The following is a 12,604-nucleotide window of genomic DNA, read 5'->3' on the forward strand; positions in this document are numbered from 1 at the left end:
TTCTGTGTTTACAGTCTAAGTTGTGGTCTAAATTAACGTTCTAAGGTGCGCTTGCTTCACAGACAAAATACCAGCATTTAAAGGCTAAAATAATTATTGCTGGTTAGTTTAGGGTACTTACTGCACTCCCAAAGAACAGTGCGAGGGGAGGTTTGGCATTGTTATAATGGTGGCTGGAGTTCCCCCTCCTCACCTGCATGCTGCCGATTGCCCTCTGTTCGACTGTAGTAGCAAAACGCTGATATCACTGATCAGTGCTATGCTATGGAAATTTAATTTCCTCATCAGGACATAGAAAATAATAATAATAAAAAGCAGCCTCTCCCCTAAGAAAAATTTTAATCACCTCTTTTTTCCCCCCATTTTACTAACGGAAAATAAATTAAAGTGTATAATATAAAAAAAAGTAGATTTTTATGCTTACCGTAAAATCTCTTTTTCGGAGGATCCATTGGGGGACACAGAGACCGTGGGTATATGCTGCTGCCACTAGGAGGCTGACACTACGCAACAAAAAAAAGTCGGCCCCTCCCAGCAGGATATACCCCACCTACAGACTCTGAGCTATCAGAATAGTCCCAAAGCAGTAGGAGAGGACCGACCGGGAAAGAAAAAACAGCAACTGTCCGAGGAAACCATAGACAAAAATTAACCGAACCAACCCTCGGACAGGCAACCGAACAAAGGGCACCAGAACAAATGGGTGGGAGCTGTGTCCCCCAATGGATCATCCGAGAAAGATTTTATGGTAAGCATAAAAATCTACTTTTCTTGTTTGGCTCCACTGGGGGACACAGAGAACGTGGGACGAACCAAAGCAGTCCCCGGGGTGGGAGAAAACTGAAGCAACTCAGGTGGAAGGCTGGGCCACTGCCACCTGCAACACCTTGCGACCCAAACCAGCATCAGCGGACAAAAGGTATGCACCCGGTAAAATCCTGTAAACGTGTGCAAGGACGACTAGGTGGCCACCCTCCAGGAAAGGTGAGGAAGGCCACCCTCCAGGAAAGGATACGAAGAGAAACGTCCCGGAGAGGTTCAAAAGGAAGTACCCTGCAAGGCACTGAGAACCAGATTACCTACCGTCCCACGTGGGAGTAGGGGGATCTGTATGGCGGAGCCGCATGAACAACACCTTGCAGAAAGGTGCGGATGTGAGGGTCGGACGCCAGGGGATGCTGAAAGAGAATGGAGAGACACGACACCTGACCCTTAAAGGGGTACTCCGCCCCTAGACATCTTATCCCCTCGCCAAAGGATAGGGGATAAGATGTCAGATCACCGGGGTCCCGCTGCTGGGGACCCCCGGGATCTACCATGCAGCACCCACCTATAGCGGCTTCCAGAACCGCTAGAGGTCCTCAGGCTGAGTCCATCTCGACCACGGGTATGGAAGATCGTGACGTCACGACTCTGCCCCCATGTGACGTCACACTCCGCCCCTCAATACAAGTCTATGGGAGGGGGCGTGACAGCGTGACTTGTATTGAGGGGCGGGGTGTGACGTCACACTGGGTGGAGTCGTGACGTCACACGGGGCGGATCTTCCGTACCTGTGGTCGAGATGGACTCAGCTTGAGGACCTCCAGCGGTTCCGGAAGCCGCTAAAGGTGGGTGCCGCATGGTAGATCCCGGGGGTCCCCAGCAGTGGGACCCTGGCGATCTGACATCTAATCCCCTATCCTTTGTATAGGAAATAAGATGTCTAGGGGCGGAGTACCCCTTTAAGGGAACTGAGAGCCAAGCGTTGTTCCAGCCTAGACTGTAAAAAGGAAAGAAGGCGTGGAAGGGAGAACACAACTGGGGAGAAGGTGTGAGATTCACATCATTGAAATAGGACAGTCAAGTATGGTGATTAATCTTCGCAGAGGAAGGCTTGCGCGCCCTGATCATTGTGAGGATCACCTGGGGAGAGACCCCCCTGGCCCTCAGAACCACAGTCTTAACCTCCACGTGGTCAAATGCAGTGACAGTAAATTGTGGTGGCAAAGTGGACCCTGAGAGAGCAGGTCGGGATGAACTGGAAGGGACAGTGGGACATCGTCCACTAGGCGAACAAAGTCGCCATACCAAGCTCGCTTGGGCCAGTCCGGAGCCACGAGAATGGCGGGAACGCCCTCCGCTTTGAGCTTCCTCAGGACCCTTGGAAGGAGAGGAAGAGATAATGGAGGATGAAGTGCAACCAGGGGATTACTAGGGTGTCTACGGCTAGGACCAGAGGATCTCTGGACTTCGTGACAAAGTGAGGAACTTTCTGATTGTGGCGGGAAGCGAAGAGGTCCACGTCCGGAGTTCCCCAGAGGTTGCAGATCTCAGCAAACCCTTCTGAATGAAGAGATCACTCGCCGGGGTCTGACGAGGAGCGACTGAGGAAGTCCGCCTCCCAATTTTCCACCCCGGAACGTGAATTGCCGAGATGGAGGGAACCTTGAGTTCCGCCAAGACAAGTATCCTGGAGACCTCGGCCATCGCTGCAGGACTACGAGTGCCGCCCTGGCGATTGACATATGCCACAGCCGTGGAGTTGTCCTACTGGACACGAGCAGGACGCTCCCAATGGAGTAGGCAAAAGGTAAATTCACAAGGATAGAGTGGGGGATGGGCACTACAACATGAGTCTATAGCAAAGTCCAAGCAAGCACTTAAATATGTCCCGTGAAGTGATGTTATGGGGTGCAAGACACTAGCCGGAATAGGCAATTCCGCAACAGTAGAACATATAAAGAAAAAAAGAATGTGTCTGCACTCACCATATTTATCTAATTCAGTTCATGCTTTATTACGGCAAAGTAATTATTATCAGCAATCCGAGTAGAAACACATTCACCCGGGGTGCAGGGAGGGAGGACGGCTACCAGTCGGCAGCAGGAGCGTGTAGCTGGAACGACAGCGCAGTTTTGCGTCAAAGACGCATCATCCGTGTCCTGATCCATTGGTCAGGTATATATGGGGAATGGGAGGAGTGACCCAATCACCTTTTTAAAATACATGACACAGAGAAAGTATAAAAGTATACAAAAGTATAAAACCAATAGAGCAAACATATATCTTGCTATATTATAGAAAGGAACTAAAGTCGTTTCTTTAATTTAGGCCAAGTGGCCCCAAAGCTCTAAAGGACATCTGCAGCGTGATTAACACTTATCCCCTATCCACAGGATAGGGGATAAATGTTTTATCGCGGGGGGTCCGCCCGCTGGGACCCCCTGTGATCTCCTGTACGGGGCCGCGGCTGTCCCATGCAGGGGGCATGCCAGCCGCAGCATGAGGTTGCGGCCGGCACGCCTCCTCCATACATCTCTATGGGAGAGGGGGGGAGGCAGCGTTCATGCCTCCCCGCCTCCCCAATAGAACTGCATTGGGACAGGGAGGAGACGGGGCGTCACCTTCGACCTCTAGGTCGACGCTACGTCACCATGAGCGCTAATGGCAGGGCCCCGTTAGGGAGATCGAGGGGGGTCCCAGCGGTCGGACCCCCCATGATCAAACACTTATCCCCTATCTTGTAGATAGGGGATAAGTGTATATTGCGCTGCAGTTGTCCTTTAAGTCTTGCGATCCATTTCGCTTCACACTGGAGTAGTTTTTGGTGTCTGTCTACACCCTGCGGTTGTTGTGGAATATGTAGTAAACCGGCGAATTGGATTTCCTTAATATTATTATTGTGATAGGTTTTCATATTAGTAATAAAGTGAGTAGCACCTATTTTCGTACATAGAGAGTATAGATGCTCGTGGAATCTTATATTAAGATTTCTTTTCGTTTTACCTATATAAAAACAACTGCAGGTGCAGAGTAGACAATATACAACATGATTGGTTTTACAAGTAATAAAGTGATTTACTTTAACTGTATTTCCACCCAATTTTATATATAATTTTTTAAGGTTATTTTTACACTAATTACAATGACCACAATGAAAATTACCTTTTGGTATATTTTTGTTAAGCCGATTTTGTTCACTATTGGTTTTATTTTTTTTGTTATATTTTATGTGGCCCAAGATGGTCTTATTTTTTCTAATTGTTATTATAGGTTTGTTTTTGGCGGTATTATGAATTAACGGGTCCTGCTCTAACATGTAGCAATTGGACAGAATGGCATTTTTTATGATTTTATTCATAGGGCTATTGATAAATGAAAAAATGCATTTTTAAATCTCATGGTTACTTTCTGTTTTCTTCTTTATTTTATTTGGAATAAGAAGTTCTTTTCTTTCTCTTTGTTCGGCTTTTTGGAACGCCTCTTCAATTAATTTTTCAGGGTAATCTCTTTATTTTTATCGTTGTTTTAATTCTTCTGCTTATTTAAGATATTGAGTTCTGTCATTATTAATTCTTTTCAATCTAATGAATTGTGAATAAGGGATATTATTTTTAACGTAAACCGGATGTGAACTGTTATAACGTAACAGAATTTTTTGCTATTTTTTTCCCTGCAACTAGTGGTTTTTCTTTTTTTAATCAATTCTTTATTTGTGAATTTTCAAGACACAACAGTTGAGTTTAACAAGGAATTCAACAGTAACCATATAAGTTCACAAGTACATAGCGTCTGAGGGAGACATTGTGAGCCGGGGACATGACATACATGTAAGGGTGAGTGAGAGGACCCAATGTCCACGAGCGAGGCCAGCTGCACCCGCGAACCAGGGATGGTCTGTCTCAAGCAAGAAGATTCAACTTACATGGTAGCATTGGGAGAAGATGAGATGGAAAGAAAGATTAGGGAGGAAAGAACAAAAAGCAAGTGGTCAGGGATTAGAAAGTGATGGAAGAGAGAGAGAGAGATGGAGAGGGTCAGCGTAAGGTATATGGGCTAGAGTGTGGGGTTCAGCAGGGAAGGAATGGGAAGTTGGAGGAAGGAGGGTGACCACAATAGGAGGGTAAGGGATGGAATGGGGGTGGGAGAGGACACAAAAAAAGGGGGGGGGGGATGTGGGAGAACACGAGGATGTGGATAAAATGCAGTACTGATGGAGTTCAATCGGTACGTCTAATCCAAGGTGTGTGATATGTGGGGAAGGGTCAGAAGAAACAAAGGAAACAGCGAGCAGTGATTAGGAAGCTCCAGGGGAAGCCAGGTACCTCCTCCACGGGGTCCACGTCTGCAGAAAACGGTCGTGTGTGTGAGTCCCCCAGCTCGACAACTCCTCCAAGCGGCATATCTGTGAGACTCTACCTTTCCATTCATCAACAGTTGGCGGAGTTGCTTGACGCCAGTGTAACGGGATAAGGGCCTTAGCCGCCGTGAGTAAATGCGCTGTCAGGGATTTGGGATGTAGGGGGCACCCCGAGCCCGGGAGCCCAAGGAAGATCTGGAGTGGTGTAAGGTCGACCCTAGTGCTGGTCACCTCAGTCATAGTCTCCTCCACGCCCTTCCAGAAGTCAGTTAGGAGGGGGCAGTGCCACCATATGTGTGAGAGGGAGCCAATGTCATCCCCACATCTCCAGCACTCCGATGTCTGTGTGAGGCCCCAATGTCTGAGCAGCTCAGGAGTCCTATACCACCTAGCTAGCCATTTGTAATGTCCCTCCTGTAACCTAACGCACTTAGAGAACTCATGAGAGCTATCTAGAATTCTCTTCCTGTCAGCGTCAGTGAGGATAACATTCAATTCCTTTTCCCAGGAGGTAAGGAAAAGTGGAGGAGTAGCACCATCCTCGTCCATATAATGTGAGCGGAATACAGAGCGCTGCGGCTTAGTGTCAATGTCCGTGGTAGCTAAAGCTAGTCTTTCTACCCAGGACAGGTCGGAGCCGATGACATATTGCCTTAGTAATGAGGCACATGTGCGCCGTATAATGTAACTTTGCATGAAATTTAGGGTCGTGGTCGGGATCAGTTCCTGGATTACCTCCTGAGACGGTGGGTGGCCATCCCTACACAAAAGCTTCAGCGGCACAGATATAAAATGTCTCCAGACACCATCTACCTCCAAGGCATGGGGTGTCAGGATGTGTGGAATCAGAGAGCTCGGTAAAGCTGGGGACAGGGTAGGTCTGCCTCCCACCATACGTCCGCCCGACCTATTAAAAGCCTTTTTAAGCAGGAGCGTGCCCCGCAGCAATGGGTTAGCTATCTGGGTGAGTATGTCTGTCGAGGGGAGCCAGAGTGTTCTCTTGCGTGAGGTATCAGGTACCACTAGTTGTAGTGATTCTAGAGAAGTGCCCTGTAGAAGGCTAGTGCGAGAGAGAATCTCCGTCCATCTCTGCAAATGCACCACCCGGTACCATTGCTCAACATCCGGGAGAGCTATGCCCCCGTGTGATTTACGCCTGAGCAGGAGTTTGTACGGCAAGCGTGGTTTCTTGCCTGACCAGAGAAATGAGGAGAACAATCGCTTCCATTGAAGCAGATGCTTTGTCGGTAAGGCAATAGGTACCATTCTGAGCAAGTACAGGATGGAGGGCATAATATACGTCTGTAGGAGATTCCGTCTACCCATCCAAGACAGGAAGGGCAGCTGGTAAGACTCCAACTGTCGTTTTAGTTTCGCAAACATAGGCATGTAGTTGGCCGTAAACAGGTCGGACAGCGATGGGGGAAAGGCAATGCCTAGGTAAGTAATGTGATCTGACGGCCATCGGTAAGGGGAGGAGTTTTGTAAGAGTACGGCTCTAGAGTTGGGCAAGGAAACATTCAATATTTTCGACTTGGTATAATTGACCTTAAAGTTAGAGAGCGAGCCGAAATGCTCATGCTCACCCACCACCAAGCCTTCAATCGTCCTCTCCCTCCGCAAAGTCTGCAATAACGTCTCTATGACTATAATGTACAATGACGGGGAGAGGGGGCACCCCTGCCGAGTACCATTTCTGATCTGGAAGATGGGGGACAAAGTGCCATTGACCTTAACGCGGGCACTCAGGCCCGAGTAAAGCGACATGACAGCTGACGTGAATGCTTGTGGCACTCCAAATGAGGCCAATGTGTGTTGTAAGTATTGCCAGGAGACTGTCGAATGCCTTCTCGGCGTCTGTGCCGAGGAGGATAAGCGGTGCGTGCGTGGACCTAGCATAATGCATTGCATGCATCACTCTAAGGGCGTTGTGTCTGCCCTCCCTGCCACGTACGAAGCCCGTTTGATCCGGGTGTATGAGGCGTGGGAGATATCGCCCCAGTCTAAGTGTTAGCACCTTGACCCACACCTTCATATCAAGATTGAGCAAAGATATGGGCCTGTAGCTGGAACACAAGAGATGGTCTTTGCCTTCTTTAGGAAGGATAGTAATATGTGCTTCGAGCGCTTGAGCAGGTAGGCTACCCCCCATCAATAGAGCGTTGCACCAGTGCATCAACTTGGGGGCCAGGACCTCCTGAAAAGTCTTATAGTAAGTCAGGCTAAGTCCATCTGGGGAAGGATTGTAGTACTTTCTGTACCTCCTCAATGGTGCAAGGCTCCAATAGGGATGCACCCTCCTCTGCAGTCAAGGTGGGCAGTGCCAGCGAGCGCAGAAAGGATGTTATAGCTTGAGACCGTTGTGTGTGGTCGGGGATATGGGGAGAGATGTTATATAGGGTAGTATAGTAATCCGTAAAGCCGAAGCGATTTTCTTAGTGTCTGTGGTTAGTTGGTGTGCGTCCGTTTTAATGGCAGGGATAAATGTCTTCTCCTTCCGCTTTTTAATCATAGCCGACATCAGTCGCCCTCCCTTGTCCTCATGTTGGAATAACTTTTGACGGAACCGGACTACAGAGTCCGCATGCTTCTGAGTAAGTATGTCTCGCAACTGTTCCCTAATGGAAGTGAGTTCCCGGGCAACGGATGGGGAGAACGGAGCTCGGAATCGTCTCTCAAGCTCAGTTAGTTGCTCCAACAGGGAAGAGACCTCCCGTGCTCTCTCTTTCTTGACTGTAACTAGTGGTTTTTCAACATAAATTGTCGATATTTAGAGTGACATCTTGAAAATTAAGAGTTTTTCCACCGTATACATATGTAAAGAGCATATTCATATCGCTATTATTGAGATATTGTACAAATTCAATGAATTATTTTTTGGATCCATCCCATACGATAAGGACATCGTCCTTCAAAAGATGTGAAGGGGTTCCTGAGAGTGTGGACGTACGTGAGCTCAAACACAGCAAGATATATATTCGCCAGGGTACATAACACAGGGGACCCAATAGGGGTACCATGCAATTATTTATTCTAGCAACTGTCATACATGAATGTGTTGTTACTTAATATGAACATCAATGCTTTGGCTACAAAGTCTATAAATTCTTTCGGTTTTCCTGAGTAGGATAGAAAATAAGTCATTGCCCTTACACCCGCATCCCATGGGATACGGGTGTAAAGGGCTTCTACATCGAGTGACACCAAAGTGTATGATTCAAGCCAATTAAAGTTATACAGAGTTCCCAATAGGTCGCTAGTATCCCTAACATATGAGGGAATACCCAGGAGTAGGGGGGGAGATAAGCCACTAAAGGTAACTGGAGAGGGCTTCAGTAGCCGACCCAATCCCCGCCACGATTGGTCGTCCGAGGGTTTGGGTCAGCGACTTGTGGACTTTAGGCAGGAGTTACCATTTTGCTGGTTTTGCATTGACGTGCAGTAATTTAGCAGCCATTTTTTCAGTGATTAGCAGTTTTTCGACTAATGATCTCAAAAAGGACCTAAGTTTGTCAGTAATTTTTTTTGGGTTGCCTTAGAAGATAATTTTTGATAGGTATGACTGTCACTTAGCTGTCTAAGGGCTTCGCTGTCGTGGTCAGTCTTAGACGCCACCACCACAGCACCGCCCTTGTCGGCTCTCGTAACGATGATATCTTCCCTAGACGCTAGCCAATCTAGAGCTTTCATTTCTTCTAGAGGAAGATTACATTTATTTTTGGGATAACAAAGTGCCAACACGTCTTTTTTTACTGCTCGATTGATTAAGTCGATACTGCTGCCAGATGGGATAGGAGGGAAAAATGTAGATTTGTTACCACCAGCAAAGGGTCTAACATGTTCCCTGGTCGTAGAGAAGATTTCGCCAGGAATTTCATCAAACAAAAGATCGGTGAACATAGTTACACATTTTAAATCATTCTTATCAAATTCTTTGACTAATGGAAAGCCCAAGTCACTAAGTTTACAAGGATTTTCACCTATTTGTTTTATTAATATTTACCTCGGTGTCATCATTTTTTATTGATTTTTCATTCATGCTAGGTGCTAATTTAAAGAATCTTTCGAATCCGATCTTTCGAATGGCTTTGAAAAGATCGATTTCGAAAAGATCCTCAGCAAAAGGTTCACTTAGACCAAAATTAAGGCCCCTCTCAAGGACCCGTATATAAGTCTCTGGTAAATTGATACCTGTCAAACATTTGTAGAAGTGGTTATTGGCGCCACGAGACATTCTTCCTTTTTTTCGGTTGAGTCCACACATTGCGGTTTTCTCTTTTTCTTCCTCTTTCCTCTTCTAAAGGGACCGGTGTGGAAATTAGTTTTTTCTACATAAGAAAATAGGTGCTACTCACTTTATTACTCATATGGAAACATATCACAATATTAATATTAAGGAAATCAAATTCGCCGGTTTACAACACATTCCACTACAACCGCAGGGTGTAGACAGACGCCAAAAACTACTCCAATGTGAAGCTAAATGGATTGCAAGACTTAAAGCTTTGGGGCCACTTGGCCTAAATGAAAGAAACAACTTTAGTTCCTTTCTATAATATAGCAAGATATATGTTTGCTCTATTGGTTTTATACTTTACTCTTTCTGTGTCATGTATTTTAAAAAGGTGATTGGGTCACTTCTCCCCTTCCCCGTTTCCCATATATACCTGACCAATGAATCCAATGGATCAGGTACCGGATGATGCGTCTGACGCAAAACCACGCTGTCGTTCCAGCTACACGCTCCTGCTGCCGGCTGGTTGCCGTCCACCCTCCCTGCACCCCGGGTGAATATGTGTTTCTACTCTGTCTGCTGATATTTTGCCGTAATAAAGCACGGACTGAATTAAAAAAATACGGTGAGTGCAGACACATTTCTTTTTTCTTTATATGTTCTACTGTTGCAAAAGGTAAATTACCTGAAGTTTGGGGAGAGCTTCCTGGGAGGACCAACAGCCCTGGACCGTCCGATCCCTGAAGACTCCCCCCCAACTGCTGAGACTGGCATCTGTCATGATGACCTGCCAGTGGAGGGGCAGAAAAGATCGCCCCTGTCGAAGAAGAGGAGAACGAAGCCACCACAGGAGGGACTGGCGAGTCCTTGGGGGGGGGGGGGGGGGAGAATAATCCTGCGATCGAGGGATAGCGGAGACTTGTCCCACCGGGACAGAAGAGAAATTTGAAGAGGTCAACAATGAAACTGGGCGAAAGGAACAGCTTCCATGGCCGCCACCATCCGACCCAGGACTTCCATGCAGAACCAAATGAAAACTGGAACCGGACAACTGAGAAGAAGAACTCCTGATGACAGAGTGCGGCGCTTGTCCGGTGGGAGCCAAATCCGGGCATTCGCTGTGTCGAAATGGAGTCCCAAGAAGATCAGAGACTGGGTGTGAAACAGGTTGTACTTGTCCTGATTGACCACCCAGCCGAAATTGGACGAGGTTTTAAGAGTGAAATGGAGACTCTCCTGATTCTCGGCCCTGGTTGGAGCCTTGATCAGGAGGTCGTCCAGGTAGGGGATCACGGACACACCCCAGGTTTGCAGGATGGCGATCACTGCCACCAGGACCTTGGTGAAGACATTTGGGGCCGTGGCCAGGCCAAAAGGAAGGGCCACAAACTGAAAAATGGCCCTCCGAAACTGCGAAGTGGAGATAGCACTGATGCGCCGGAAAAATGGGGATGTGAAGGTAAGCGTCCCGGATATCCACAGAGGAAAGAAACTCCCCTTGATCCATGGATGCCACACAGAGCGGAGAGACTCCATATGGAAATTATGCAGGATTGAGGCGAATGAGGAGCTTCAGATCCAGAATCGGGCAGATGGGACCTCTTTCTTGGGGACAACAAAACAGGTTGGAATAGAACCCAAAAAAACGCTCCTTGGGAGGAACTGTGACGATTACTCCCTGAGCGAGAAGGGTCCAATGCACGACCCGAAAAGCCACTGCCAAGGAAAGAGGGCTAGGGGGGCTGGATTGAAAAAAGCAATCCCTTGGGAGGGAAGCAAACCAAGGAACCAAGAGTCCTGCACTTGGGCAGACCAGATGTCTGGAACGGGGACAAATGACCTCCCACCCGAAAAGAATGTTCGGGTGGGGGCGTCCCTTCATGCGGAGGGAGGCTTGCGGGTGCCCGACTTGGCTGCAAAACGGCCGGAATGGTTATCAGACTTCCAGGAGGGACGGGCTTTGAAGGAAGTAGCCTTCTTATCTTGTGAGGGCGCCAGTCTGGTTGCTCGACCCGAGCCAAAAGACCGAAAAGGCCGAAAGGAAGACGACTTCCTGCGGGAATCATTATGGCAAGACTTGTTCTGCGGCAATAAGGCGCTCTTACCTCTAGTAGCCTTGGAGATATTCTTATCCAGGCGTTTCCCGAAGAGACGTGTCGCAGAGAAAGGAAGCTCAGTGAGAGATTTCTTGGAAGCGGCATCGGCCACATGGAGTGACGAATCGCCACGAGGTTATCTGTGGCAAAAGTTATACAACGGGCAGACTGCAGAGAAGCAGAGCACAAATAGTCTCCAGAGGTTAGGAATCCTGAGTAAAAGACAGATTCCTAGAAAAAAGGGGGAGGGAGAAGTAAAAGTGAAGGGAATACTCACCTTGACGCGGAAAACTTACCTACTGAAGTCTTCAGCCAGCTATTATACAACTGCATCATGCTGGGCTGAGACAGCAAATTGAGCAGGGTAGGTAGGGGGACCGGGACCCAAAGGTGCAACCCCATGCGCTGACCGGTGGCGAGATGGGGTTGACAAGTGCATAACTCGATGCCTGTGCCCCTTCTTCGCTATGCTCCTAAACCCCCACCTAAAAAGAGATAAATAAAAAGGTAGAAAAATAATATACATACACGTCCCTAAACTAAAAAATAAGAAAATAAAACACCAGGTCTGGAGAACTCCAGACCTGTGTCTGCCTCCTACGGACACTAAGCTAAAACTGATAGCTCAGAGTGTGTAGGCAGGGTATATCCTGCTGGTAGGAGCAGACTTTCTTTTGTTGCCTAGTGTCAGCAGCATATACCCACGGTCTCTGTGTCCTCCAATGGAGCCGAACGAGAAAACCCATTTGGTATTGCCTTGTGTGGAATGTTTATGATCCCGCACAGTGAACGATGTAAATGTAAAAAGCAGACTGCAGAATTAAAAACCAATACAGAATTGAATTTTTTTCCCCCCCAATAAAATGGAGCATGAATGGAGCAGTGGCCACTCTAGCAGATAGGGAATAAATTCATGAAAGGGGAAAACCCCTAATATATCCACTAGGACTCTGCTATACTTTGCCATTGTACTTCTAGGAGATTCCAAACTTCTATCAGATTTAAGTGACTGTTAGGTTGATAGAGCACTGAAAAATTAAAAGTTACTAAATGATGAAAACGTCTTACCCCTTTTACACATATCAGTGCCATTTTTTCAAAATAATAGCTAAAAAAAACTAAACACTAAAACATATAGTACACAAACAAAAA

The 12,604-nt window shown here is 47.3% G+C and overlaps 1 protein-coding gene across 5 annotated transcripts in view; it reads right to left on the reverse strand.

Annotated features, from left to right (window-relative positions):
* Positions 1-12,604, reverse strand: part of VPS16 (VPS16 core subunit of CORVET and HOPS complexes) — a 309,167-nt gene that overhangs the window by 44,330 nt on the left and 252,233 nt on the right. The gene's annotated exons all lie outside the window — the stretch shown is intronic.

This window comes from Hyla sarda, chromosome 8 (genome assembly GCF_029499605.1).
Source record: "Hyla sarda isolate aHylSar1 chromosome 8, aHylSar1.hap1, whole genome shotgun sequence".
Taxonomy (NCBI): domain Eukaryota; kingdom Metazoa; phylum Chordata; class Amphibia; order Anura; family Hylidae; genus Hyla; species Hyla sarda.